We start from the raw sequence: 19,924 nt of genomic DNA on the forward strand, positions 1-19,924 counted from the left end.
ATTAAAGCAATATCTTGACGAAAATGAGCTGTGCCATATACTACAGATTGATCGTGGACGATGATGACGATGACGATACTTTGATATATGCCGGGCGCGCGCGCGCGTGAAAATTCGGGGCTTCGCGCGATACCGAATCCATGGGTAACCGTACACGCGATAATCAATCATCCCAAAGGCACAATAATCTCTCTCTCTTTTTATTTTGATTACTTTTATTCTCCCGTTCGCTCTCGAAGATATATATATCTCTCTCTCGCTCCGCGCGGAGGTAGCCCACACGCAGAAGAAGCTACTGTTACTCGCGCGACACTGCTTCATATATAAAGTAATTCATTACTTTTATTCTCCAAGACTCTCGCTCTCGTGTCTTGAAAAGCGACGACAAAATATAGGGCCCTGTGTATAGTTAGCTCGCCTTTTTCCTTCTTCTTCTTTCTGGCCAACAACGACTACACACTCGATGGGCTGTGTATTGGCTCGCGCGCCAAACAATAAAACGAGTCGTCACTGGCACAATGCGCGCGTCCTAGAGTTTTTCCGACACGCACAGACTGTGTCGGACAAAGCGCGAAAAGGAAGCAGCACACGAGCGCTGACAACTGCACTTTTATTATACCGTATATAGAGAAGCGCGTGCCCCTGCGGAGAGGCTCGTTGCCATTATGCGTATATATTGGCAGCCGTATGTGGACGACGAAAATCGATCGATATTTATCGCCCAGTGGGCCTAGCTCGAATGCAGCTACGTAATACAAGAGACAGATCGGAGCTGAGAATAAGGGTTGTGCGCCATCGTCGTTCAAAGAAATTACATCTATATCTATATCTATAACGATTGATTTGTCCAAGCCACAGTTGGGTGTCCCGCTATATTGGCTTTGGTCAGCGATGCGCGGCCGCCGCCGTCGCTTTGCGCAGCCTCAAAAATTTCCAAAATTAATATGTGTTTTGACGCGCCGCTGATTGATGGACGTCTATATGTGACGCGTAACCGGTTTCCCCGAACGTTTTCCATGCGACCACCTGCCTTCTTTTCAAAATTAATGACTCGCTTAGCGTCAATTATCGAGTAATTAATGAAGTACAATGCTCGCAGGATGAGTCTTCAAAAATCATAAGCGTCGCGTGCGCCTCGTAGTACACGGCAGTGTTGGATTGGAAGGTTTCTTCTTTTTTTTTTGGATCTTTTCTTTCTATTGTCACGAGGCCTACATGTGCTAGCACGGTAGCTATTGAAAAATCCGAGCTCAATGAATTCCATAGCATGTGTAGGCACGCTTGTTTTGGGAAATTTGAAGATTTCAGATCATGGAGCGCGAGTTTGATAGAAATAATTTATAAGATGGATAATATTTAATAATATTCATTAATTTATTTGTTATTTTTTAACAGATGGAATTTACCCGACTGTGTAATGTATGGAGAATGAATGATAAAGGGCATTGTCAACACTAGTTACCAGGTAAGTGGTCTTTTAGGTAGAAGTTCGTTTTTCAAAGGGGTTTGAGGATTTTGCACGAAAGAATATCGTGTGGGGATTAATAGCTAACGTTGCCAAGTAATCTTACAAAACTGTGCGCATGCGATTAGTCTTCGACAGATAATCCCTAGACTTTATCGGTAAAGACCAACTAATTTTAAATTACCAACTAATTAAAAAAAGAAATTAAATTAAAATTTATCGAAGTTTTAGAAAAAAAACTTCAACGATTCGATTGAAAAAGGCGGGATTTACATACGATTTGCCGAGGTAAGTGCGGTGGCTCATCCATTGGCAACGTTCCCGCATAATATTATTATAGATATACACCGCGGCGGCTACTCGGCTCATCTGTTCTCGCGCACTTTACTCTTTTCCAGGCAGTCGTCGTCGGCGACGGCGGAAAAAGCATCGCTTCCCTTTGACCCGGTTTGTTTTGTACATATATATCGCGCGGCTATGCATACGTCATCTGGTTGAGTGGGTGCGAAATTACACGGCGGCTATTGCTGTGCTGCCGCTATGTTGCTATGCGCTGTATATATAGTATAGTATATGCTGCCTCGCGCGTGACAACTGCCACCGAAGTTGGAGAGGCGGTGGTGGTGGCGGCACTGGTGTGGAGGTGGAGTGAGAGAGGAGGAGGTCCCAAAGTAATCAAGCGATTCCCTTCCACTTTCGTACATACATACGTCCTTATGCCGCGCGCTCGACACTTTCCCACTCTCCATTTACTTACTTTCTTTTTTTTTTGGTTCTCTTTAGCTATGGCGTCCGAGTATGGAGCGATATGTGTACGTTAATGAGCACGATATATCGACTCGGTCGAGAATTCAAGATTCCTGATTTTTAAATATTTATAATATACTACTGGAAAATTATTTTTACTCGTGTAATACTGACCTTTTGAGTGCACCCTTTACCTCCGTACACAAGATGTGCGTCGAAAAGTAGCGCTGAAAAACATTTAATTTTCATACCGGCCACAGCAAAATAGATTTTTCTGTGAAAAAGTACATTCAGACAAGTATTTCTCTATTCTTAAAAAGATTTACGAGATCCAACTGGACTTGTTTATTCGTATTACATGAGTTTTTAATTTTACAGAAGTACCATCTATCTCATCGTGTTAACCAGATTCTCTTACATTCCGGTGCTTCGCGTGTGTGTGTGCATGTGCCCACGTGCGACCAGCTCGTGAAATATGCCCATGTATAGCCGCGTTGTTAATTCCTGTGTATTTACGGGCGTGCCTAAAGTGTGCTATCCGGACAATATGCATGATTTTTTAGCAGGGATAAAAGACTCCGAACACCACCTAGAGTCGCGGGTGGGGTATGTAATGCGCACTCGATGCTATATTGGTATAGCGTCGCGACGCGGCAATCGTTACTTTGATGAATTTTAAGGGCTTAACTAATTGCCACACTCGAGGAAAGTCAAATATGTTTGATAGGACACGCGGTCGATGTGTTTTATATAAATATCGTTTGCTCAAGAGATGATCGTGGGTGTGCATAGAGAGACTATATCGCCTCCGCCCATTTATCTCGGCTATTGTCCGAAGTTTTAAGCAAATCTGGCAAGGGGTTCGCGTAAGCTCGATATTAAACATTGCTGATGCCCGTTGATGCGTACATCAGTATGTGTGTGTGTGTCACACGAGGCAAGCATATAAGGATTGGATTATTGCGCGTACATACATGTGGGCTCGCACTCGTCTCGTACCCGCCGCCTCTCTCTCTCTCTCCATCCAATTTAGTTTGGAATTCCGCTTACCTATACATGTATGTATGTACGACGACGCGGCGTTGGCGGCAGTGGCGCGAGCTTGTTATCACTCCGGGTGCTGTATAACGCGTCGAGAGCGAGCGAGCGAAATATATAATTGACAAGGTTCGGATCGCGCTTGTGGCTCTGTCTCGACGCTATATCTATCTACACGATTCGCGCCGAGTCTATTTTGCGCGCGTCAATAATATCCACACACGCGTACGTATGATGCAGTGCGCACAGCAATTGAGCCGCGGCCGAGTCGATCATGCACCTCTATATACGCGGCGGTGACTCTCGCCGCACTGCACAGCCTTTTTTCTGCGCTCAATTTTTTTCCACCTAGAGGATATGCGTGCGTACGGGCACTGCGTGTTTTCATGTTCACGAGGCATGAAACAATCCTACGAGTATAGACCATGTGAATATATGTACTATGTATATAACTCGACTCGAGCCCCGACGTGTGCAGTAATACTCGGCGCTGCGCTTCGAGGCGTACATACACGCCTAGCTATACAACTAGCTGGCTCTACATATTGCCTTTTTTTTTGGTTCGTTATATACGCGCGCAGCCGATCGCCCGAACAACAGACGTTTAGCGTGTGGTTCACCTGAAAACTCGATCGTTCTCTCTTTTTTTCTCCCTCCCTCTCTCGCTCGCTCTCCCGTACCGTTCGCGCGCTATATTATGTACGTACGCGCGTGCGGGTGAAATTTTTAACTTTTTCAACTTTGTCGTGCCGCGCGCGCGCGTGGCAAATATATCATGCAGTGGTGTGCGTTCGTGCGACTGTGCGTACTCGAGAGCTCGAGTGCACCGCGAGCCCCGCGCAGTGCTGACTCTTTATTAATATACCGGACTGAAAGAACCTAAACGAAATTATATTACGCGTACATGTGACAAAGAGGAGAGAATTGAATGTTGAGTGTTGCGCCTGCAGTGCAGGACATTATTATAATGTATACGAGCACTGCGAGGTATTTTGTATTATTTTCGATAGTCGTGTGTATTTCAAGGGCATAATTGCGCAATAGAGGATTGGAGTAAATAATAAAGAGGAGCTCTGTTACAACTATCTTAAGAATATTAGGCATAGTTCTAATGACCTGATATTACCATTTGATTATTTCAAAAATATTCAGTTAGTTATCAACCACCATCAGTACGATGATAAAACTTTCAGCTTCAAACACTAGGTGGCGAGTAATGCTATCTGTAAATCTGCATTTGATAAAGTAAAAGTAATTACATAAATCAAACGTCTATGCCATAGGTGCGAACCGTTATTTAATTTGGTAGTAGCCATCCGACTCCAAAATTGTTATTTCCCTCTTTACTCACAATAAAGTTGATTAATTATATAATTTGCCTTCGTGGTGTTCTTGCTCGGCCTGATGCTAACAAGAACTTCAAAGCACGATTTAAAAATAATATAGAATTCTTTTCATTACATCTCCTCTTTAGTAAACAGTAAGTAAAGCCAACCTCTACCGCTAGATGGCGAATACCTGTAACTGTAAATCTGCAAGTAGCAAAGTCAAAATAATTCTATATAAGTCAAAGAATGTATATTAATGATAATTATTTAAAAGGGAGAATCTCTACTGATAGTTAGACCACAAAATGTACAAAAAAAAAAAAAAAAAAAATTCACACCTTTGGTCAGTGTAAGCCCAAGGAACTTTTTTCGCTGGGCAAAAACGTGCCATCATATATTAAGCCAATCCATCAGGTCGAGTAATTGATTTTATATACTTGGAAATCATCGTAGCCGGTGTATAAAATAGATGCAACGTCCAGCAGTACCTATCTCCGAACGGCTTATATGTAGCAAGTACACCCACACGTGCACACGCCCACGATCGAACTCGATCGCTGTAGCGCGTTTAGGTTTCATCTCCGCGCTGCAATGCCACACACACACACACACACACAAACTGCTCCGAAAAAATATGCTCCTGACGGTGCATGTGTATACAGCGGTGTTGCGCCGAGCTCGTCGCGCAAACAAGCAGCCGTTGATGAACGCGCACCAACACACACACACTGTAACCCAAGCCTATTGAAATTAGTAGCGGAGTGAGAGCAATACCACGAGGTTATCGCAGAGTCCGGTCGTATGCGTGTGCGCGTGTGTGTCTGTGGATGTATATAGGGAGAAATCACGCGCCCTCGTCAGCAGCCGCCAGCTCGTCGACGTTCGAATTCGCGTGTGTATGCGAATTAAGTCACGCACACGCGCATGGCTCAGTGAACTCTTTGTGCGCGCCGACTTAACGGCGAGCCGTGATACGCGCGTTGTGTATAGTCTCGTCGATATACACACACACACATTCGAGCCAAGTGGAAATTCGTGTTGCAAAGAGATTCGGCCTCTGCGCAAAGAGCTCCATGGCCACCACCACCGGCCGCAGTATTTTCCAATCCGTATCTCTCTGTGTAGTTTGCTTGTGCGCTAGATAATACTTATACGCACTACACACCCTACCCTCCCTATGTACAAACCCTCCCTTGCCCTGCCCTGCGGCATCGGCCCAAGCCAATCATGAAATTCGACAAAACTTCTTCTATTATACATTCTCTACAAATATCTCGAATCAAGATCAATCGAATCGTTTCCTGCTTCTAGAAAGAGATTTGAATATACTACACACACAGAGATACACAGATATATAGGTAACAGCAGGGGGTCGACGGCACGACGGTAATTATCGAAAAAATAAAACCATGGTAGGTAATACAAAACTACGCCCGCTGCACTATTTGCATAAATCTCGTGCTCCGAGAGTATAGATTGTGGGTGATGATTTCTGTGGTTTCAATATAATAATGCAGCAGCAAGACAATTCGAGCGATGGACCGCGATTATACTTTGATTGGCCTTACTCTGATTCGTATCTCGTTGTGTTCCGGGAAATGCGCTTTCTATGTATGTATGGCTATATATGTATGTACTCGATACGAAACTCGGGCGTGTGGCACACATCGCTACAGCATACTTATGTCTATGGCTCGAGTGTAATAGTTCACTTTAAAATTTGGAGGATGGAAAATTGCATAGGTGCGCTCTAAAATTGCACTCGGGCAAGAGAGTCATAATACGTAAAATAGGCGTCGATATAATGCGATCATCGAGCCTTATCCCTCCAATGCATCGGCTTAATAAGGATTAGTTAAATTCTTTCGACAAAGAGCTTCAGTCAAAGTTCAAAAGGGCCATATACTAGTCCGAAAAGTATGTAATTGATTACCAGTATTAAGAATGTATTACATTGTTTTGCCTGTAATCAAGAGCTTTACAAAAGAAAGCCGCCGCATGCATGTATGCCATGCCAGTAATAGCAACCTAACACAACAGCAGCTCCCGAAGTCGACAAGTACAACGAAAGTTGAAAATGAAGCAAAAGCGGCGGACGAAGAAAGGAAAAAAATCAGCAGCAGCAGCAGCGGCGGCAGCAATCGAATCCCTATATCACCCGAGAGAGTAACAGCAGTGGCGGCGGCGGCAAGGCATATAATCCACGCGCACACGCGTGCGCTAGCTGTATCGTCCGCGAGAACAATGGGCCATGCAGTGGCCCGCGCCAGAGCGCGCAAATCTCTGCAGCACACACACACAGCCCCGAAGTAGGATATGTATATATCTATGTATAGTCGGGGAGAGAGATCTGTCAACACAATATGTATAATACACAATCACACAGTAGCAGCAGCAGCAGCGGCAACACGGGGGTGGTACCAGCTCGGCATGGTACAGAGAGAGAGTCTCTATTTCACGTCATCACCCCGAGCGCACTGTAGTACTCGTTCTCTGTGTGTGTGTGTGTACCTTACTATGTATACACCGGGCAAACTCCACATCTGCTACCTTTTGCCACCGTCGTCGTCGTTGTTGTTGCGCGCCGTTATGTGTGTAGTAGTAGCTGCATGTGCTGCGTATAGCGATCATGATATTCTGCGCCGAGCTCCGAAAAGCGTATTAGACGTGATTTGTCATCCTCTTCCTCGTTGCGTTCTTTTTTTTTTTTTTTCATTTCTTCCATCGAACCTCCCCCCTTCTCCCCCCCACACACAACGTACGCCACTCGGGGTTTTAATCTCGTGCGTGCAGTATGTGTGCTGCCGCGCGCGTGGGCTGCTCGGTGGGCTGCTTGCTGGGCGCGAGAGAGAATCGACTTCGGAGTTGTTGCGTTGTATACTATAAATGTAAGGAAACACACGCACACACCTGCATGTATGCGCCCCCGAAAACTTACATTTTATACGGAGTATTGTCGGCGCGTGGATTTATACTTGTTGTCACGTTATAGTATTACTAGCGCAGTTTGTCATTTTTGTCATTTCTGTCGAAAGGCGCTCGCTCGGACCTCTCGTGTCTCGCCTTCTTTAATTGAGAATGAATGATTTCACGCTTCGCGACAACAAGTTCAATTATTTGACATCTGTTTTTTTCGTCATTTTGTTTTCCGTGAGCTATAGACGTTGCAGCTTGCGTTCTCGGAGGTGAAAAAAAAATCTCGAGTGAAATAATATCTACGTTATGACATATTTAAATAAAAAAATCATTTTTTACTTCCCCAGCGAGCGTTGACGATTATTTTGACGAAGAAGATAATTTTATTCGATATTACGTTGATTGGATTGTGATTAAGATGTATCTTTTCGTACTCGATGAATGGGAACGAGGCGTTGGTTTTCCCCGTTAATCGTAAGAGTGATTTTGCATTATCTCATTGAAACGAATCCATCTATAACTATCGTTTTCAATATCTCCGGAAAAAAAAATGAAGTTCAAACTTCGAATTTCAGAAGAGCATGTGAAGATTTTTCTGGTGCATCGTCCACAGCGTACTTCATTTTGATATCTGTACTTTTGATTAATTTTTTCAGCTCTTTCTTGAAAAGTTTTATTGTCAATCCCAACCCGCTTTCATCCAAACGACCCGTAATTCGATTTTTCCAACTAACTCGAGCTTCTTTTTCAAGTTAAAGAAAACGATTTTTTTAAGCCAATCGTCTAATCTGCCTAGAGACACATATACAACTCAGTCGAAGAATCTCGGAAGTTATCGCGTTTAACGTTTAACTTCGAAAAACATATAACACTCGATGAAAAAAAAATCGTAATTAGACATCGCAAAAGCGACAATTTAGAGTTTGGAGCGCGCCCACACGCGGAGAAAGTCACACAGGCGGGGTGCGCGCGTGCCACGCGCGGACCACGGCGACCTGCTGTTTTTTTTCTTTCCTTCCATCCTCCGTCCGAGCGACGACGAGTAATTATCCTCCGAAAATTCTTCCTGTCATTGTATCAGTCAAACGAGCCATAGTCGGACGTATGATATGCGCGCACTGGAATGCGCCCTTGACATAACGTTGTCCTCGAATCAATTAACTATTTAATTAAATCACTGTAAATCACGACTTAAATATATGCTAATAACGTCGCGCGACACATATGGTACGTACTGTGTACATACTGTGCGAGGCGTGTATAGCATACCGTATTTAAGAGTCGACGTTAGAGCTCACCTAAGACGGCTCCTGAGGCGGGTAATTAGTACACTGCTGCTGAGCCATGATTGTCATGCTAATGCAGTAGGTGGAAATCACTGCGTGCGCCCCGGTGATCGATACGTAATATGTGGCCTCCTAACACAATGAGAGAAGTGTGCTCTACATATAGGTTCAAGTCGACCTAGCCACGGGGGGGATAGTCGTAGCACGCGCCTTCCTTGAATATCACAGTCTTAGGATTGTTTCGTCTTATGCAACAGTATTGAATCGTATTGAGTATAGACTGATTTTCAAACTATTTAATTACAAATAAATCGACGTTTAAGTGAAGCGTCTATGCACGCTTGGACGTAATACTACGTAACCGATCTCGTAAATCGTACTTAAATCAATTGAAGCTCGCTCGGCCAATTGGAATATGCATGCGTAACGAGAGATCACTGTCTCTGCGTGTGTCTGTCTGTCCATCACGCGGACGCAATCAGATGCTCAATATGACGTGATTTGTTAGCTTCTTCTTTCTTCCAAAAGACTCGGGCCTAATTACCGTATCGCTCTTACGCGAGAAATGCATGCTTGGAAGCGATCTAGGCCGTAATCTCGAAAGATTTACGAGCCTCCACTTACTGCGTAATCTCGCCTCGATCGCGCGCAGTTGGGCAGCGTAAACACTTCGGACTTTCTTCATTATTGTAATGCTTTGAGCAACAAGCGGCGACTTAACAACCACCGGGCACAATGCGAACAAAGAAAGTCCAATTGACCGATTGCGTGTTTCGACTCTCGTTAACCTTATTCGATTTTGTATTATAATTTTGTCCAGTTAACGATGCCATTTACCCACCTACGGAGTATTATTTGGCTCGGGCTTCAATTGTACCAAAGTAGGTGGACGTCATTCTACAAACTAGAGCTGATTAACTCTTTGTGGATTTTAATTGTTCTATATTACGCCTCGTATTTGGTTAAAGTGATGTAATTTACCTGCATTTAAGATGAGGGTACTCCATCGACGAGGTATGCTTTACGAGCTTGGATGAAAAAAAAAGGGTTGCGCAAATACTAAAATTTTCTAAAATAATATCTATGTACGTGAGAAGATTTCGAAACTTTCGCTACATTCTTTTTTCAATAAAAAAAAAAATGGCAATATTTTTGTAAAATCTTCGATTCCATGATCTATAAAAAATATTGCCTCTTTCATCCCAAGAAATTTTGTGACGATTTGAAAAAAAAAAAAAAAAATTACAGCAAGTTTCGAGTTTGTCACCAAGCCTAATAATCGGATACGTTCATTGACGCTACCGAATTTCGGCTTAACTCCATTGATCGTCGCGGTAATCATCGTGTCTCGTCATCATTATCGAAGGCTGCTAAGAACCAGTCAAATAAATTTAATCGATGAATATAAGTCCATAAGCGAAGTCGAACGATGTGACAAATCTACTCTTATTATAGAGCCGGAACTAGTCATAATCAAGAGCATATTTTAAAAATCCGAGAGAGAGAGAGAGAGAGAGAGTTGATTTCATACCACGAAATCCTCTGCGTAGCTGCGTAGATGTTACGACTCGTTTCAATGCAAAGTAACGAGTGTATTGAAATTTTTATAGCGATAATGAAAATGAAACAAAGAACGAGTTGAATCGCAGTGTCGTGTGGTACATAATCTTTTAATATCGTGAAGCAATGTTGTTGTCACTTTACATAGAAGACATAAAAATTGCTTCGTTTCGGTGGCCATCGAGCTGTGTTTATCGCGTGTAAAAGTAAGTCGACGGAATACTAATCATTAACAGATACTGTTCCAGTTAACATTTATTATATCATAATCGATGTTTGGTACATGGTCGATGAAAGGTATCTGAAATTTAAAAAATGCTATTAATTATTCAAAAATTCTAATACCGAAGAATTTCATTAAAAATGCTCAGATTGCACGACCTTCAAGATAAGCCGGTTTTATAAAATCATAATTCTATAAAATCGTCTGAAACAGCTAAGAATAATTTCAACTTGAGTTTATTTTTTTCATAAATCACGGTAAATAACGAGATACCGCGTTTCCTGCCACAGTTGATCTTGTAAATAAAAAATAAAATAGACCGCACGAAACTGCGATCGAGACACGTTTGGCCACCCGTACAAGATTTTGGATTCACGCAGCCGAAGACATGCACGCACGTTTTTCGGCCTCCCATTAGCGGTTTTTTATTTCGATATCACACGCGCACTCTCGAAGAGGCAGAGAGAGATGTACGTGACGCGAATGCGACATCATCATCGCCTATATACGCGACTAATTTCTGGAAAATCGTAGACATGTGCGTTTTCTCTAATCGGCGCAAGTGCAATTCGAGACCTCGATCGGAGTCGCGTAAAAATAGCTCCGAGCTATTAGTCGGGTAATAATGTGTGCCTCGAGTGTGCGGAGACGATGATCACATAGTCGCAGGGCGCGGCTATAGCTGCTGTATATATACGGAGAGATAAATGGATCGACTGCGTCAACGCGTCAATTTGCTCTCGGAGCTGCTATAGCTCTCAATTGCACTAAGGCACAATGATATACCTGTAGGTAAATCTGCCCATTACCTTGTCTCTGGTATACGTCTCTGGCGCGCGAGTATATATACGCATTATTGCGCGCATTCAAAGAGACGAGACAGAGAGAGATCCTATTTGAAGATCAAGCCAAACAAGAATGGATTCCATGCGAAATAAGTAGTACGTATATATACGTGTACGGAACGAAATTTTCATGAATACGCCATGAGGTAGCCTCCAATTATTCGGATGCGCGCGCCAAATAGCCGATGTACAATGGTATATATATAGCAAAGAGAGAAAGAGATCCGGAAAATCGCCTATATAGCGCCTATAGGCATCGGGGGTACTTAAGACATCGATTTCGTAAACGGGGCCGAAACAGCCCCCCTACATACGTAAGCCCGAACAATCGCCTATATATATGCGGGCTCGTGTGCTGCTGCCGCTGCTGCCGCCGGCGGCGAAAGAGGCATCGGTATTATAGGCGCCAAGGCTAAGAAGAGACACGCATCCTCGAGCCAATACATGTATATCAGTGCACGCAAACGTATAAAAAAGCCATCGATGCAGAGAAAATCGAAAAGAATAGGAAGAAAAGAGAGAGAGAGGGATTCTCTTTCTCTGTTAAGAGGCTTTTTCCCCTCACTCTATCTCAATCGTTTGCTCGGGAGCTGCGTGATCCCGCGCCGTTTTATTCCATATATGGGTTTTCTGAATCGACACACACGAGCTTTGCTGTATACTGCGATGTACGTTGGAGTCGTTTATATGCATATGTGGCGAGGCACTTCGAGGCGTTTGCGCATGTACGTAATTTAATTAATTGCGATTGTTAATAATTTGTGGTTTTGCTCTTTATCCTCTTCAACTATTTTACAGGAACAAAAAATCAGTAATAATCTTCAAACAAAAAATCATTTACCCAAACAAATACCGAAGTAGACGAAGCTTACACGTATACTACAGCTCGGTAGTTTCCTTCCTTCATCGCCATACGTATACGTCATGGAGAAAAGCCTTCGATACAAACGCCAATCTATATACGCATATATACGGAACAATCGCTTAGCTTATATTGCGAAGCCGATATCTCGCCGCATGCTCCGCGCTGTATTGGGAAATAGTAGTCATGCGTCGTTACGCGGCATATACATATATACGTAAATGGACTTGGGCGGCGCAATAAAAATCGTAAGAACGATAAGTACCGGCGCGGTGGTGGCCGAGCAAACGTTCGGAATTTAGCGATGGAAAATCCGAACGCGCCGCATCGAAACTGGTTAAACTCCGCAACGCGCGTGCATGTGCATAAACTGCTGCGCTATAAGCTCGCGTACCGTGAATATTGTTTGAAGATTGGGGAAGAAAAATGCCATAGTTTAGAGGTAGTTACTAGCTTCGAGGGGAAAAAAATGTAAACAAATTTGAGGTTTTGGCTGAATCCTGATGTTTTTGGGAGTTTAGATTCACGAAAACCCTTTTTTTTCACTTTTCATATACATTTGACTTTAATTGGATTTGCATATTTAGAATAGCGGCAAAGCTCGTTTTATATACTACTGCAAATTGGCTTTGTCGATTAAACAATTTTATACGTAATCATGTATCCAGTCTAATCGCGAGCTTGTCGTAAATTTTAATTGAAAAATTACGATACTAAATTTTTACGAGCAGTATCTAACCTTGACCATGGTATAAAATCAGCTCGCTCAATTGGCAATTGCAAAGTTTTATAAATCACAATCAGAAAAATGTTCAAATCTCCGTCACTATTTGTACTGCTCGTGGCTGGTAATAATATTTATTTATTCTATGCAATTGAGATATTCACATTTAAACAAAAATTCATACGTTGACCTCAGGTTGCCTGATACTGTTTGCCAGTAATGCCGTTGAAGGACAGCAACGCCGGACCAAGGATCTACCGTTCGAACCGTAGTTCTCGACGACTTTACGTTCTTCAAATCCAAAGCACAAATGATAGTTATTAAGCTCCGATTTTTATTTACGTTGTTACATTTTATGAAAGATAACATGTATAATCGATGTTCAAATTTTATATAAAGAGATTATAAAAACGAATCGGCTTGGAATCAAACGCGCGGAATAAGCCATCGATTCACCGATCCTCTCGATGTGTATAAAGCGCGCGCAAAGTTAAGTCCTCGAGAATCAGGCTCGACTGACCCACTGGCCTTCGATTGGCTCACTGTGTAATATATATCCTATATGTATCTTGAATTAAAGAATTTATAGCCGCTGAAAAGTGTACGAGCGTAAAATGTTAAATCCCCCCGAAGATCAGTGTCCGTTTGAGGCAAAATCAGCAGGGCAGGACAGAGAGACTTATTGAAGCGAAATCGAGCTCCGTTCAAGGCTGCCCACGAACGCACGCGCACCCTCTCGCTTTCCTCTCTCGCTCGGTGTAGAATTTAGCCTCGAGATGATCATCTCCATCGTGTGCATCGATACGAGTGCGTCGCGCGGAAACACGAAAAGGAAGGAAAGAGAGAAAAAGAAAAAGAAGCAAGAAGAAGACGTTAGCTATCCGGGGGTTGCGTACGTATAAGCACGAAGACTCTCGCAAGACGTTTTTTTTCGGGTGGGCGGAATCTCCGGCCCTGCGAAGAAAGTGCGCGAAACGATCTGCTTCGGATATACGGGGTATTGTATCCGGTGTATACGTATAGAAGTAAGGCATGGCAGATCGCGCGCGCGCGACAGGCAGCGGCGGTGATAGTGCGGCGGCGGTGGTGTGCGGCTGCACGCACGCGGCGCAGCCACTGGTATAACCCGCAGCACCCGCAGTGGTATAACCCTCCCGACGTGCCGAGGCGCATAGCTACTTTATATATCCCATCGCTGCTGCTGCTGCCACTGATTCTCTATCTCTCCGAGCGGAGCTGTATACTCTTTTCTTTACTCTCCTCCTCTTTCTCCTCCCACTTCTTCTCCTTCTTCTCCCGCGCGCGCGCCTCTCTGTGTGTGTATATACGCCATATATTTGGAATAAGATGCTTATCCGAGCTGCTGCTTCTTGAGCCGGGAGAGAAAGTGAGATAGAACCGAGACAACGCGCGGCTCGCTTCTGTACCGAACGAGTATATAATATATAATAATACACCTATATACAGAGCTGACACACTGTTTCACTCACGGGGGGCTCCGCTACATTCATTGCGTTCGGTCGTTTGTTTTTTTTTTTCAAAGACAATACACAAAAACAAACCAATAATTACTTTACAGAGTGTTAAAAAACGCTTAAAACTCTCAGCTATTAATTTGTAATTAATCCTTTGCCTTTTTTTTTGAGAGGTTGCCATGAAACAGCATTTTTTGTACGACACGAATCTCAGCGTGCGGGGACTATTCATCGACGAGAGACAAATCCGTGTCTTAAGCCGCTCGTGCTTAAGTAAATAGTCCGCAAGTTGCGAGTCATCGATGATGATGGTTTTTCATCGGGGAATACACAGCTTCTGACATAATTAGACCGAAAGAAAAACAAACTTTAAACCGCGAACAAACCAGCTTTGATTGTCGGGGTTCACACTGTGCGCGTGTGGGATTTGTTCAATGACGTATCAATTAAAAATCGTGTATCGATCTGACAGGTAGTGACAGTAATTACCTATTAATGGAGTCAAATGATTTTATACCAAAGAGATCGAGATTTTTTTTTAGGTTCGAATCGAGCAGTACCCTAGCAGCCAATGTAAAAGTTTCTTGTTAATTTTAGTATTAGTATAATATAATTTAATTTTAATATTAGTATCATTAAATTGTCGAGCCATAGTCGGGACCCGACCATAGGTCTGTGTGTGTAGCATCCAAAGGTGGGCTTCTCCGGGATCTCGGCTACCTGCGTATGTAAAGGGAATAAAGGCGCGACTTATGTAGTATGAATCAAGAGATTTATTAGCTTCCACGCTAACGCTTTAGTTGAGGCAAGCAGTTATAAAGCAAATGCATTCTCGACTTATACAATTATTTTGACTTTGCCACTTGCAGATTTGCAGTTTAAGGTACTCGCCATCTAGCGGCGAGGACTTATCGGGGTACATTATACACACGAATCTTTCAAAACGCAATGGACCCAAAAAGTGCTTCCGAGACAACTTTTTCGCTTCTCGCTCGCGTGGTCACGTCCTTATATACATAAGCTGCCCATAACCCGAGATAGCCCATAAAAAACAGCCACCAACAAATCCCGAGCGCGGTTGCGTGGATAAAGCGTAGGAGGAGACTCTCGAAGATCGCTAGAAAGCATAAAGTGTAAGATCTATATTGAACTAAATCGATAACAACGAGTGGATTTTAATTAAGAGACGCAGCTTTTGGAACATTATCAAAGGGATTCTAATAAGCTTCGCGTATAAATATTTGCGAAATATCAAAGTGACGTACGAGCATGGTAAAAAGAAAGATCGGATGACGTGCAGTTATATAGCAAAAAATGCCATCAAGAATGAAAATCCAGCGATCGGTCTCTCTCTCAAGCCTCTCGTGTGCTCTCTTCTTACCCCTGCGATAAGCATAACCGGCATTACCCTATACAGCGCACCGAATGTTACCCTGTTTACGATATAGTCTCGAGGAAATCGCAATCTCCATCTATCTCGATATCTCGCGCGGCGCAACCCTAAGCCTCCTCCTCTCCGTGTGTATGTGTGTATATATTTCCATCCCCGAGAGCTATATATGGGATATTGGCTCGAAATCGAAATCTCCGCGAAATAGGTAAGAGATTTGATGGTTGCGCTGCATCGTCGCGACGAGACTACTCCTCCGATGTATTTTTACGAGCATTGACTTTTATCGTACCTTATATATATATGCTACTGCGCGCAAGAGATCGGGCGTCATATATCTCGCGTTCGGATAGATATACAGTCACACACGTGAAATAATTTCCTGCTCGAGTAACACACACATACACACGCACACGGAAAACTGTGTGGTGGACTCGAGACGCGACGGGGGACAAAATCATTGTAGTATGATAATTTTCAAAAACTCGATCGAAACAATGCCCCACTTCCACGAATAGATTATTAGTCTTGGATCAAGTACGCGTCACCTAATCCATCATAAATTTAATGACCTAGTGTCACCGAGACAATTGATAGATTATTAAACCTGTCATCATTTGTCAGTTTTACTATGACGATTTCATATTTCTGAACGTGACCCGTTCATGGGGCTCCGTTTTCACGCTTAGTCTTGCTCTCGGGCCCGAGGCAACCAAAGTCGTGTAGAGCTCAAAGAGTTGACGAAGAAACCCGATCTACATATGACTTTATATTACACAGTCATATTTCATATTAATAAATCCATTGTCAAATTTTATTAATATTATCATAATTTTATTATTATCCAAGAAACGTATAATCTACTGGATGACGCAGTGCTTTTTTTTCAACCCAAAGAAATTTTCTTAATATTTTTTTTTTCATATTCTACAAGAACGTTTTCCACTTTATACACAGAACCCTAGAATACGTTTTCGAAGTATACACGTGTGTGTGTGTGTGTGCGCGCGAGCGCGGACTCGAAAACGCATCTTCACCGGAAAGAGTTGAGAAAAAGGATCGTTAAAATCAAGCTAGCTCACACGATCCTGCCTAATAATATGCTTAACAGCTTGGTGCTGCTTATAACCCGAGCATTAAATTACGCGCTGCGATATCTCTCGAGTGTTGGTTGTCGAGTAATTATGGCCCATACGATGATAGCGCCTCTGGTCTGTCTCTCCTTTTTTTTTATTGCCCTCCTTTTTGTACGACAACTTTCCTAAGCTCAAAGTTTCTCCTTTAGCATCAAATTTTTATCTTTACGATAGCATCCTATGTCAGTACTCCACGCATCTTCTCTCCTTTTTTCTTAACAATTGCCTCGGATAAACATAAAGCTTATTTACAAGCCAGAGGACAAAAGAAACGAGGCATGAGTAAGCATTGAATGACAGATCGCGCGGTCTGTTCGATCTTGAAAAGCACGACAATGGTGAGAGCATATAGATTCTCTTACTGCATGTGGTCGGATCATTAATTGCCACTAATACGACTGCATGAATATATTAATGAGGCTTTATTGGTTGTCTCTTATGGTTTTTTTCACTCGAGCTGCGTCTTGAGGGACTCATTTACTTTTCTCTTCTTTATTTTTTTCAACACATTTCATGGTCTTCACCCAGGACGCTTCGAAGACGATTCAATAGTTTCCTGCAGAGTCATCGCTTAATGTACGCCTAAGTGATGTAAACGCGACTTTGTGCCTTGAAGATGCTCTTTCTCGGCCACTCGCTCCTGTGACTAAGCAACTTTTTGATCCTGGCGTCCTCAAGCGCAGAAACGAAACTTATGATGAATTAACTATTAATTATGAAATTTACGGGTACATTAGTACTATTTAGTAGTATTTAAGTAGCCAAATGGTATATAATAATTAATCGCTCATCGCGAGCGGCAGCGGTCGCGCGGCGTCTCATCCTCGTAAGTAATCCGACAAAAGTATGGGAGAATCTTTTTCTTTTAAGAATGACTTGCTACAAACGCGAGAAAGAGTTTAAAGAAAATGTAAAAACAAATGGATAATAATTCCGAGACACGAAAAAGGATATCGCTCGAATCGAGTGCATTCGATCGCATCTACACACTTATTCGCGAGTCACGTCGCCTCTCGTACGACACGTATATCGTACGAATATTCTGTAAACTACGTCTCGCTCAAAAAGCTTCGTAATTATTTGCGCAATAAAGAATCTAAATTTGATCGAAGCGCGTCGTCGTCGTCGTCGTCTTTTTGGCTTGGAGCTTTGTGCGCGCTCGTGTTTGCGCGTGTTTTACGAGCTCAGGCGGATCGTATAAACGCGCATAATACACATAAGTCTCAAAGTAAACCAGTCGCGGTGGTGTGTGGCGTTCGCTTGCTTACGATCGCGCGGGACCATAAACACCCGCAAGCTCGGCCTACCGCCAGGCCTAGGCCTCGGCTCGCAACTCCGAATTATTAATCTAAAAATATATATCCCACGGACACACACACGGCCGGGGCCAGTAGCAGTAGATAGCTTGGATTTATATTGCAGCCCGGAAGCTCGATGACGAGTCGACGATTACACGGTCTCTCCGCGATATAAGATATTTATTGCGGGTGCCCCGATCTCGTAGGCCTGTGTCGCGTCCGTAAGAACTGAAAAACAATTGTTTTGACATCTATACGAGCGAAAATTATCCCAAAATATAAGCAGCCGTTGGCTCTTAAAGATATATACGCACACACGGTTATGTTACGCCTTTCGCTCGGAGATGCTGAGAGAGAGAGACACGTGCGATACTAAATACACAGCCAGCCGTTATAGCTCTTTTCTTTTTAATCGAGCTAATTACGTCTAAATAGCGCTGACAGTGGTTTCTCATATAAATCTTTCACGAATGAAGAAACGCGAGACCAGCGATCGTCCACCACTCGACTCGGATGACACACATGTAGATAAATTTTCTGCGTTATACGCGCGGAGCAGATTTCAGGGCTGACAGAGGAAAGTAAGTGAGTGTATATATGACGGAAGGAGGCGTGTGCGCGAGCGTTATAATACTCGCGAACATGTCCATCTATAATCGGTAGGGCAAGTGGACGACATTTATCACGTCCGATTGGTCATTAGTAAATCGCTCATCGCTGCGACGATTATCGCGAAGCTAGGCTAGGCTAAAGGTCGATTCGTCGAAATTAAAAAAAAAAAAAAAAAAGTTCTCGGCTACACTTTCGGCACCATATATTAATCTGTAATCTGGCGGACGTATGTAACGAGTATGTAATACACATAATTCACTCGCGTCTTTCTTTCTCGTGTTCTCTAATAAGTATTCGATGAATGTGCGACGCGTGTGCCCAATGGCGCTCCGTTGTCTATCGCGCGCGTCGATTTTATGTACAAATTTATTAATAAATGAATTTTCCCTTTTTTTTGTACTTTTTTTTGATAAATCTTTTTCTTTTGTACGAGTGTACTCCCGACTGACAGGCAGTAGTGTCCGAGTATGTGCGTTGGATACCCGAGTTCTTCTTTCCTTCGAGAGGAGAAATTCGTTCATCCGCGCGCGCGCGCACTCGGAGAGTTGATTATTTATTCTCACGCTAATCTCTAATGCAGGAAAATTTTCGACTCCAGCCGGTGTACTGTGAATCGGTGGACGCTCCAAAAAAACACTTTGTACGGTGTAATGTATGGGGCATTGATTTACTCGTATTATATATACACATGCCCACGCGTCCTACCGATGTAAAGTGCGCCATCGATTCCGATCAATTGATATTTAAAACTCTTTCTCGAATTTTCGTTCGATCGAGTAAAAATTGATACTATTTACCTCGGCTTAACCCATTGTGGCAAAAGAGTTATGAACTCGCGACAATCTGTTCGACGACGACGACGCGCGCAATTGAACGAAATCCAAGGCGGTATATAAACGGCGCATACATAAACTTTCGGTGTAAAAGCGCAGCACCACGCGTTCGATTCCGATTCAATCGTATAGATATGGAGAGAATTGACCATATTGAGAATCAGGAGAGGTATAGAAGAGATTTGA

The 19,924-nt window shown here is 43.1% G+C and overlaps 1 long non-coding RNA gene across 1 annotated transcript; it reads left to right on the forward strand.

The window, feature by feature from the left end:
- The first annotated feature begins 13,058 nt into the window (after positions 1-13,058).
- On the forward strand, positions 13,059-13,420 carry LOC106652899. Its single transcript, XR_001339392.1, has 2 exons — positions 13,059-13,118; positions 13,190-13,420. It is a non-coding gene; the product is annotated as an uncharacterized LOC106652899 (long non-coding RNA).
- The last annotated feature ends 6,504 nt before the right edge of the window (positions 13,421-19,924 follow it).

The sequence above is a fragment of the Trichogramma pretiosum genome, unplaced genomic scaffold (assembly GCF_000599845.2).
Source record: "Trichogramma pretiosum strain Unisexual culture from Peru unplaced genomic scaffold, Tpre_2.0 scaffold3, whole genome shotgun sequence".
Classification (NCBI taxonomy): domain Eukaryota; kingdom Metazoa; phylum Arthropoda; class Insecta; order Hymenoptera; family Trichogrammatidae; genus Trichogramma; species Trichogramma pretiosum.